This window comes from Hyaena hyaena, unplaced genomic scaffold (assembly GCF_003009895.1).
Source record: "Hyaena hyaena isolate Hyena2069 unplaced genomic scaffold, ASM300989v1 scaffold_106, whole genome shotgun sequence".
NCBI lineage: Eukaryota > Metazoa > Chordata > Mammalia > Carnivora > Hyaenidae > Hyaena > Hyaena hyaena.
The window spans coordinates 2,917,930-2,929,173 of record NW_024080738.1 but is presented as its reverse complement, the minus strand read 5'-3'; positions in this window follow the sequence as shown (position 1 = coordinate 2,929,173).

Below are 11,244 nucleotides of genomic sequence, written 5' to 3'. Positions count from 1 at the left end.
TCACCACCTGCTTTTGACCCAAAAATGTTGTAAGTCTTAGGTGTGCCAGAGGGTTGCTTAGAAAACAACTAATTATGGTGTGGTGAAGAAAGGAAAGACCTGGCTTCCTTGATTCAAAGTTGCTGAGTTAAACAGAAGAGACAGAGAATAAACATCTGGGTTTTGAGTGATGCTCCTAACCTTCATTTCTGTCTGCAAAGAAACAGAAAAGGGAGAGGCAGAAACTTCACAGGGATAGCAATCAGGAACACCCAGTTTCGGGCTCAGTTTAGCTGCTGAATTTGTGCTTGACCTTGGACAAGTAACAGTGTAAAATGAGGGATCTGATCATCCTATTGTTTTCTTTAAAAAAAAAAAAAAAAAACCTGCACGGTTTTGTAATGAGCCTGGGAACTAACCAATCAGGCTAGTATCTGAAAATACCCTGGTGTAACGTGTTAGCTGAAACCATAGGAAGGAAACTTCTCAAGGATTCAACAAACCTCGGCAGGTATACAGGTGAAAAGATGCATCGTTTTGCCAGGAATTAACTTTCCCTTCTCCTGTTCTTCTACATATATAAAAATAACATCCTGAGGCCTTAATGACCATTCTGTTGCACTAACCAGTGCCGGATAAAGACAGAACAATCCGATGTCAAGCTTTCTGATGTGATAAATTAATGTAAGCCATCAGTTTTGACCCATTTCTCTTCCCTAGACAGATTCTGCCGAATTTCTCTTCTGTCTTCTTAGAATTCATTAAGTAGCAAAAAAAAAAAAAAAAAAAAAATGGAGCATGTTCAAACCTACAATATAAGTCTGGCCTACCCTTTGAAGATGAATTCCAGGGTACAATTAGTTTGTCAAGGAGCATGCAAAGAGCAAGACCCTTTCAGGGGTCATAACAAAGAACAATGTACCTAAATCCAATTGCCTTTCTATATATATATTAAAGAGAAAATGTTTTTCATTGTTTTTTGTTTGGGGTTGGGTTTGGTTTTGGTTTGGGCCTAGAAAGTTTCCAGAGTTATTTGAATTAAAGGGTGATGTATAATAAACATAAAGAGAAGTATAAGATATAGCATAATGACTCGCTGTCACCAAGACAGGATTGACCTGAATTTGATTTAGCCATGGAAATACCTCCAATAGGGAGGAAGGACTATTATGGATCAGAGCAGGCAGATTCCGGGCTTGGCCACTCACTGGTTTTCTCATCTTGGATAAGTAACTTACTTAGCCTATCTAAAACTAAATTTGCTTATCTGTAATATGAAGATAATAATATATTTCCAAAGCGTTATTCTAAAGACTAAATGAGATAACATATATAAAGTATTTACCACAGCACCAAGCATATAGTAACTCCTCAATAAATAGAAGCGATTGAAACTATTATTTAATGAGCTTTCTTTTCTACTATCTTAGAATTCACTTAGTAACAAATACTCCAACACATTGAAACCTACCAAAAAAAAAAAAGGTCTCCCTTTTTAAGATAAATTGCTATATAAGAACGAAAGTGAGCTTTCTTTTTTAGATCTGATTATTCAATATGCAATCTGTTATGTTTTCCACAATTTCTTTCAAAAGAGGAGACAGATTCTGACCAAGTTTTCCATATAAATAAAATTATCAAAATGTACCCCAACTTGGATGCTATATAAAATTCAATTCGGTATGCTGTATAAAATGCCACAAAATGGTAGCCCCAAAAAGTTTTCCAATGGATGTAATCTTTGCTACTTTGATCCATTAAATTAATGAAAATTAAATACTGGGGATGTCATAGAACTGCACATTTATCCTGAACTCAAGAAATTTGAGGCTGATTCAAAGCTAGATTCTGTGCATCTATTTTCTTTCCTCTATTCAGGTCCAGATCTACACTCTTCTTTCTTTCTTTTTTTCCCTCCCCATCTCTGAGTCTATCTTGACAAAACAGCTTAGCAGGACCATATGCATGAAAGTACTTTACGTTCTGTAGGGAAGACATGTTAATACAATCCCAAAGCACATATTAAATAACATCAGCTCATATGTGGTACACCCCTCCCTGATTTACTTCAGTTCTAGCTAATAACAATTAATGACCTTTACGGATAAAATACAAAGCATATTAGTCTGCAGAAATGTCTATGATCTGCTAATTCTTTACATTGTTGACCATTGTGAGAATAGAGACATACATCTGGGTATAAACACATGAAGACATGGTTTCCACAAAGAAAGACTCACAAACTGGTGCAGCCGCACTGGAAAACAGTATGGAGGGTCCTCAAAAATTAAAAATAGAACTACTCTACGACCCAGCAGTTGCACTACTAGGTATTTATCCAAGGGATACAGGTATGCTGTTTCGAAGGGGCATATGCACCCCAAATTTTATAGCAGCGCTATCAACAATAGCCAAGTTATGGAAAGTGCCCAAATGTCCATTGATGGATGAATGGATAAAGAAGATGCGGTGTATATACAATGGAGTATTACTTGGCAATCAAAAAGAATGAAATCTTGCCATTTGCAACTATACGGATGGAACTAGACGGTATTATGCTAAGTGAAATTAGTCAGAGAAAGACAAATATCATATGACTTCACTCATATGAGGACTTCAAGGTACAAAACAGATGAACATAAGGGAAGGGAAGCAAAAATAATATAAAATCAGGGAGGGGGACAAAATATAAGAGACTCTTAAATATGGAGAGCAAACAGAGGGTTGCTGGAGGGGGTGTGGGAGGGGGGAAGGGCTAAATGGGTCAGGGGCATTAAGGAATCTACTCCTGAGATCCTTGTGGCACTATAACTAACTTGGATGTAAATTTCAAAAAAAAAAAATAATAAATTAAATAAAAATTTAGCACCTGGGGTGGAGGGGAGACTTCAGACTTTAGAATTACTGTAGAAACACCCAGTTTGATCTACAGATCAAAAGTATATTGATCACTTTTAAGAAAGCATAGAAATTCTATTTTCATTATTAAAATTTAAAAATATCCTTCTAGGGCATAATTACAATAGTGGGTATAGCACATTGCTTCCTTGGTCTACAGCCAGTTTACTGTTTGCAAAAGCCCGGTAAGCTGGAAACTGCGTGGCTGTTGCTCAACAGTGACATCTGCCGGCGACCTGAGAGTATGGTTTACTACACAGGAAAGCTCTGGCTCATTGGCCCTGACATGACGAGAATTATAATGAACTCTCAGGCATAAAGTGGCTTATTTTCTAGTTTGTGGGTTTGGTAGGTCTTTGGTAACTCTTCACTACCTCACCCATTATCTGCCGGTTGGCTAAAAGTCTAATCTTAGCATTCTTACCAGAAGTATGCAGGAAATAAAAAATGAACCTCACATCAATCAATAGTTTCCATTATTTGATGATTTAAAAAATAGTAAGTTTTCTTAAGAATTACAAATAATATACATAGACACACTCCCACCCCTACCTAGGAGGTGAGATTTCCCCCCTCCCCCACTCTCATGAGGGAGGGCTGGACTCAGTGACTCAAAGACAGAGTATGGAAAGGAAAAAATAGTAACTTACAGTGGGAGAGGCCTGGCAGACAACACTGCATTGGGGTGACCAAGGTGAACACTACCAGTGATGTGTGGACACCAGATGCCGCTGACATGATGTGAGGACAGAGAGCGTTACCTCTATGTGCTCTTTCCAAAGACCCACAACCCCAGCATAATCACAACAGACTAACAGACTGGGGAAAGTTCTACAAAATACCTGATTAATAGTCTTCAAAACTGTCAAGTTTCCAAAAAACAACAGAAGACTGAGTAATTGTCAAAGACCGGAGGAGATTAGGAAGACACAATGACTAAGTCAGTATGGGGTCCTGGAAAGGATCCCGAACAGAAAAACGCCATTAGCAGAAATTCAAGTAAATCTGGGGTTAGTTAGCAGCCAGGTGCCAATGTCGGTTTCTCACTTTTGACAAAAGTACCCCAGTAATGTAATATGAAAACGTTAGGGGAAAACTGAAACCAGTTGAGGGGTAGATGGGAATGCTCTGTACTCTCTTGGCAAATTTTCTAGAAATTTTCAAGTATTCCAAAACAAAAAGTTTATTTAAGAAAAAATCTCGTGTACTTTCTGTGTGTCCATTTATAGGCTGGACACTCTACAGGATCACACCTCCTGTTTGAAGAACATGTCACAGATGGAAATGGATTTCCACATACTTTCCTTTAACTTCTCATAGCGCCTCCGGAAGACAGGCAAGATGAAACTTTTCCATCCACAAGATACAGACGAGGAAGCCAAGACTCAAGAGAAGTTTTGTCCTGCCTGAAGTCACAGAGGGAGGAAGAAGCAGTTCCAGGACCCAAGCACGGGGACTCTTTCTACACCCTACACGCTCTTTAGCTTCAAATTCTAATTGAAATGATTCTGTTGGGTGGGACCGATTAACACAATGGTGTTGGGTGTTACTGTGTCCATGTTATCCTGCCCCCTCCATCTGAGGACTTGAGTGTGGAAAATTGTAATGAGTGCCATAAGAAAAAAAAATGGAAATGGGAAAGAACAAGCCAAAGTTCTAATATTTACGCCCAGATTTCATCATGAAGTAATAAAACTTTCTCTGCCAAGAAAAATCCCTCTTATCCTTTAAGGCTTGGCTCAAGAATTACTTTGTGAGTCCTTCCTCCAGGCTCCCCTCCCAGGCAGGAAGCGTATGCCTCCTCCTCTGCCCTTCTGTAGCATTTTTATGGCTTCCTTTTCTTTTTCGGGAGGGGGGGGAGGGGAACACATAAATATTAGAAGTATACATTCATATTTTTGCTGTATATAACGTGACTCTCTCACCTCTTTTCTTACAATTTTTTTCTATCGATACGTTTAATCCCCAACTTTTTTTTTTTTTTTTTTTTTTTTTGGTCAAAGGTGAACAGGCATGTTAAATTACTTAAGTAAAAAAAATCTCAAACTGGAATGTCTGCAGAGACCTGCAAATGGGTATAAATGGGTAAAGTAGGCCTGAGGATAGGAAAAGTCAAGTGGCCCTCTCTGTTTCTAATTTTTCTACTTTTGGAAAACCGACAGAAATGGATGTTTTTCTACTGTAAGCAAAATGATACTCGATGATAAATAGTAGCTGACATCTGACCTCAGTATTTGTATGGGAACAAGGGGGTGACGTGTATTGTGGCAACAGGAAAGTTCATGGCCTGTTTAGAAGGGTAGAACTATTTCGTTCCAAACGATTGTTGCCTTGTGGAAATTTAAAGACAGTTATAATAACCATCCTCTTTTTTCTTTTTCTTTTTTCCAAGAGAAGCTGGGAATTTGAATTAAAAAAATTTTTTTAATGTTTATTTATTTTTGAGAGCGAGAACACCAGTTGGGAAGGGACAGAGAGAGAGAGGGACACAGAATCCAAAGCAGACTCCAGGCTCTGAGCTGTCAGCACAGAGCCCAGAGCCCCACATGGGGCTTGAACTCACAAACCTTAAAATCATGAGGCTGACCTGAGCCAAAGTCAGACACTTAACTGACTGAGCCACCCAAGTGCCCCAAAGAAATTCAAATTTTAAAATGTTAAGTTTGGGTTTGGATTTAGTTAAAATTCTGTGCAGGCTAAGGGAGATGGACGTGGCCCAAATTTGACCCATGTGTGCCAATCTGCAGCTTCTGATTTAAACAATATGTCAAGACTAGTATCAAAATAAACCTGCTTTGAGAGTTTTTGAGAAGAGACTTTTGTCCTCTGGCCTGGAGCTGATCTCATCAATTCCAGTGCTGAACATCCTTCTTCTGAATTAAAAAAGTGTTCTCTCTATTCAAAATGTAAATATCTCTTAGAAAGTAGCATATTAGGGGTGCCTGGGTGGCTCAGTTGGTTGAGCGTCTGACTTCCGCTCAGGTCATGATCCCACAGTCTGTGGGTTCTAACCCCACATCAGGCTCTGTGCTGACAGCTCAGAATCTGGAGCCTGCTTCTGATTCTGTGACTCTCTCTCTCTCTGTCCCTCCCTTCCTTGGGCTCTGTCTCTCTATGGTTCTCAAAAATAAATAAACATTTTAAAAAATTAAAAATAAAAAAAGTAACACATTAGATTATTATTAGTGATGTCAACCTTAACATAGATGATAACATTGGATCCTTTTAAATTATTGGGTACATACAATGTGAGGATAGGAAGAAACTGAAGACACATCAGATCAGAGGAACAAGCCACCCAGGAAAGGAATGAACTGAAAGCTGTGTTAGGTTCTAAAAATAAAACTTCTGCTTTATGGCTTGATTTTGAGCAGTCCTTGACTTTGACTTCTAATGATAGTTCCAATGAGCAATCATTGTTCTCTTCATAAATCTTGAGACAGAAAGATGGAGACCGTCTCACTTTGATGGAATGTTCTTTTCCTTCATTCGTTTCCAGTTTCCAGATGACAAGATGTTGAAGAAGAGGCAAGATTACTTGTAGGTGAAGTTCATAGATGGCGCTCATACAAAATCCCCACCATATTTATCTCTCTGGCAGCTAAAGAGCAATATTTTGTCTCTTCCTTGGTTAGGCACAGAATCCTGGTTAAAATGCATCCAGTGAGAGGGATAACGTCAATCCATTAGGATTTCAGCAGAAAGAACTTGAAAAACTGAGAAACGTCCACTCAGAATGGGATGTGGGAGGGACTGGACTTTCCTGAGAAGGGCTGAGCGCTAGGGGGGGCAGCCCTACATCAGGGTATTTAACTTATTTATAAAAGGGGAAAAAGAAGGGAGCCCCAAACTAGACATGGAAAATTGGAAAGGCTAGAAAGTCCAATCTTTGTTATTGGTTTGCCTGTATTTACCTTTGTAAGTAGATATAACACTCTTATTTCCTTCCCTGGAAGTATCTTCCTCCATTCTACCACCTACTCTTTTTTTTTTTTTTAATGTTTTATTTATTTCTAGGAGAGAGAGAGAGACGGCGTGAGCAGGGGAGGGTCAGAGAGAGAGGGAGTCACAGACTGAAGCAGGCTCCAGGCTCTGAGCTGGCAGTCAGCACAGAGCCCAACGCGGGGCTCGAACCCATGAACCACAAGATCATGACCTAAGTTAAAGTCAGACGCTTAACCGACTAAGCCTCCCAGGTGCCCCTCTACCACCTACTCGTACCCAGCTGCTACTCTGATGGACATCATAAGTGCTTGAATGAATCTTTAATTACTTCTATTTGGTAGATTTAAGAAATAATCAAGGCAGTATTTGAGTCTTACAGAAAGGTTGTTTATAATTCTCAAGTCGTTCAAGGATTAACTTCATCATTAGAATATTTTTCTGTTCTGAATTCCTCTTATGGAAACCTGGTCCCCTGGCAAAGATTTTTAGAGCCAAACAAGGAGGAAACTGACCATTACCAAATCCATTTGGGGTAAGGAATGATGATTTTAGAAAAAAATGTAAGTTCACGTATTGGTTGGATTGCTTGATCTGGGTATTTCTCTCAAGTGATTTTTTTTTTTTCAGTATTGACTGAGTTTGGTTTCTCCCTTTTGGTTCTTAGGTATATTTTTCAACTAACATCACTTCATTACTTTCAGCAGATTTCTTTATCACCCAATTGTATTCTGTTTTTCCTTCCATTAATCTTCTTGTCTAGATTTTAATGGGAGGTGCTATTTCCCCACACCTTCACCATACAAGATGTTATCATTATTTTGCCAACCTGATAAAGAAAGTATATGTATTAAACTTTTATATTTCTTAATTTGCAGTAAGGTTGATTTTTTTAAAGTGGTTTTTACTGTATTTCTTCATTTGTGAATTGCTTGTTCTTGATTTTTCTCAAATTTTCTTGGGAGTGACTTGATTGTTTATAGAATATATATCACAGAGAACCAAGGGATGAGACTGGATAAATAAATTAGGACTGATTGAAGAGGCCTTAAAAGCCTGACTGAGAATTTAAATCCAATATACTACATAATAACATCAATGATTTGCATTGAGGAAGGGCCAATCAATTTTGAACCTTTTTAAACTATAAAATATGTCTATAGAAGACTGCAAGAAATAGAACATTTTGGCATTCTAGAAATGCCTTCCCTTCCCTGAGTATAGTTCTCTCCCTCATCTCTGCAATCTAACTTACCTTTACCACCTCTGTCACAATATTTAGTTCTGTCTGATTTGTTTGTTTGTTTGTTTGTTTTTCAGAGGGGATGGGGCAGAGAGAGAGATTGAGAGAGAGAGAGAGAGAGAGGAGAGAGAGAGAATACCAAGCAGGCTTCAACGCTGTCAGTGTGGAGCCCGACACAGGGCTGGATCTCATGACCTGAGCCAAAATCAAGAGTGGGATTTTAACTGACTGAGCCACCCAGACACACCTAGTTCTGTATGGCCTTTGTAAAACCTTGTATGATGCTGTCATTTAAGGTCATCTTTCTTTTGCTCAATGCTATGTTTGTGAAATTAGTCTGTATTTTTGGATATCTCTTGGAATTTGTTCCTTTTTATTGCTGTGTAATGTTTCTTATATAAACACATCACAATTTATTCATGTACTTAGAAGTTGATGGACTATCAGGTAGTTTTCAGTTTGATTCATTACAAAGATCCATTAATCACTACTCTTTAGAATGAATTCCCAAATCTTTTCCAAAATGGCTGTAGTAATTTATACTTGACTAGCATAAAATGATATTGTGCTCTCCATCCTCACCCACTTGGATGTGTAGTGAAATTTCATTGTGAGTTCAATTTGCATTTTCTGATTGTAAGTGATATTCAGTGCCTTTTCTGATGCTTGTTGGCAATTAGATATTCTCTTTTGTGAATTGCCTATCAAAATCCTTTGCCTGGTTTCTACTAGGTTACATGGCAAAGACTGAACAAATAAGCAAATATACCAAGGATAAAGGATGCCAAATTTCTTACTGTTTGAGGAGGGAATTATAATCACAGGAAGGAAGAAAGCTAAAATAATTCCTGATTGGAAATAGAATGATTGATGTGAACTCATGGTTTTCAAAATATGTAAATGGATATGTAGATATCTATGTAGGCAGGGAAAGTATGAGATAAGCCTGGATATATTATTATGACAGGAAGCAAGCAAAAACTCTGATGGAATTGTATCAGAAAGACACAGAAGCCAATTTGGATGCCCTCCCACTGGGCAAGTCTGAGAAAATTTGAGCATTAAAATAAATAATAACAGCAATGGATTATGACTCATTGAATAAAATAGAAAACTGTTAAGTCCTAAACAAACAAGTTTAAAGTTTGATGAAAAGTAGAATATATACATAGTTTTATATATCAAATCATATATAAATTACTTCCCATGAGACATTTATTAAATAGAAACAAAGAAAGCTCAATATTGCAGTGAAGAACCTTCACTGACAACACCTTAATCAAAAGATCAAGATGAACATTATCAGTAACTGCACCAATTAAAATTCTGTACTGCCTGATAAGATGCAAGAACACAGCGTCAACTACAGTGGTATTTCTACCAAGAATGCCTACTGAATCTCGTTATGGGGAAATACAGAAACACACAAAGTGAAATTGACAGGCATTCTCTGAAATAACTGGCCTATAATCTTCAAGTGCCAAAGTCATACAGGTTAGAAAAGGCTGAGAAACTGTCCCAGACTGGAGGAGAATAAAGGGACTGGAGGAATAAAGACACGATACTATGTCTTTAAAATAAAACTTGACTGGGATCTGAGGATCTTTTTCAAGGCCATCAAATAACCTACTGTGATTCAGACCACGCCTGAAGGGCTTGAGGAGGGCTGAGAGGGGAGCATCCAGCTGGCGGGGCTGCTGGCGTCTGGGACAGTTTGTAACAGCCTGTGCTGAGCGTCCCTCGAAGGGTCTGTGACCACCTCTGTGGCCAGCCCGGCTCCAGAGGCACTTCCTTCCTTTCCTCTCTCCTCTTCCCTCAATACGTACCCGCTCCCAGCACCCCGCACCTCTCAGGGCCAGGGAGCAGGACTTAAAGGTCCAGCAGGATTACAGGGGGTGCGCCCCGGCCTAGGGAGAGCAGGCCTGGCATCTGCTGCATCAGTACCGACCTGTTCGGACGGACTTAGCTTGCACACCTTGTGCTGCCCCACCGGGCACGCCAGCTTGGGGCGCGAGTCACGCCTGTCCCGGGGGGGTCCGCCGCGTCGGGGAGCTGGAGTTAGAGCTGGAGCCAGAGCTGCTGCTCTGTTGCGTCTTGGCCTCTGTCTCCACCTAGGGAAGGCCAGGCCACCCTGTTCCCTACCCGCGCCCCAGGAGTCTTCCAAATTCTTCGCCCACCTCATCTCCTCCCTGCACTGGTGGGTGTCCTCAAAGGACTTGGTGCTGTTGATGGTGAACACACAGTACATTTACTGGGCCAGTAACATGTTAATTCCTGACTTTGCTGTTGTTACTGTGGTTATGTGTGTGGGAAATACACACTGGAATGTGTGATGTGGTGGGTGTAAGGTTGGGATTTGATTTTACTTTGTTACAAGTGATGGGTTGTCCTGTTGATACTTCACGGACACTGACAGAAGACAGAAGACCTTTGGGTCAGAGACAAATTTATTACTCATGCCACAGGATGCAGCAGGAATGGCATTTGTGTCTGCTCCCCTTTCCTCTGAAGCCCCATGGAGGCAGCACAGAGGGGCCAGATGGCACTTGCACAGTGGATTGAAATACACAGAGAAACCCTGAACTTGGGGAACCTATTATATAGCTAACATTAGGCAAGACTGAATTTTGCCCAGAACATTACCTCATCCCTCAAGGTTGCTCACTGCCAGCAGGACCTGGATAGACACAAAGGGATGGAGTGTGTATCCATTAAAATCCATCCGGATTTCTGAGGCAGTATTCATGTTCCCCTACTGTCTCAAGATTGTGAGCAACTTCAGTGCTCATCAAGAGTAGAGAATAGAGGTGAATTATGGGTCTTAACTGAATGAAAAGGAATAAACTGCTGTTACGGAAAGCAGCATGGATGAATCTCACAACATAAGGGTAAATGACAGCATTCAGATACAGAAAATATATAGTGCATTTATATTAAATTGAGAAGCAGACAGAACCAATTTACAGAGATAGACGGCGATCGAAAGAGATGAGGTCCTGGAGGCTGTGATTGGAAGGTTTGGGGAAGGCTTCCGAGATTGCAATAATTTTTTTCTTCATGGGTAACTGTGTGGCAGTTACATGCTTGTGTTCACTTTGTCATAATCCGTTGAGCTGCATACTCAAGCGACGCGGGGCTTCTTGGGTTGTACTTTCACAAAAAATTAACATGTGAAAAAAGTT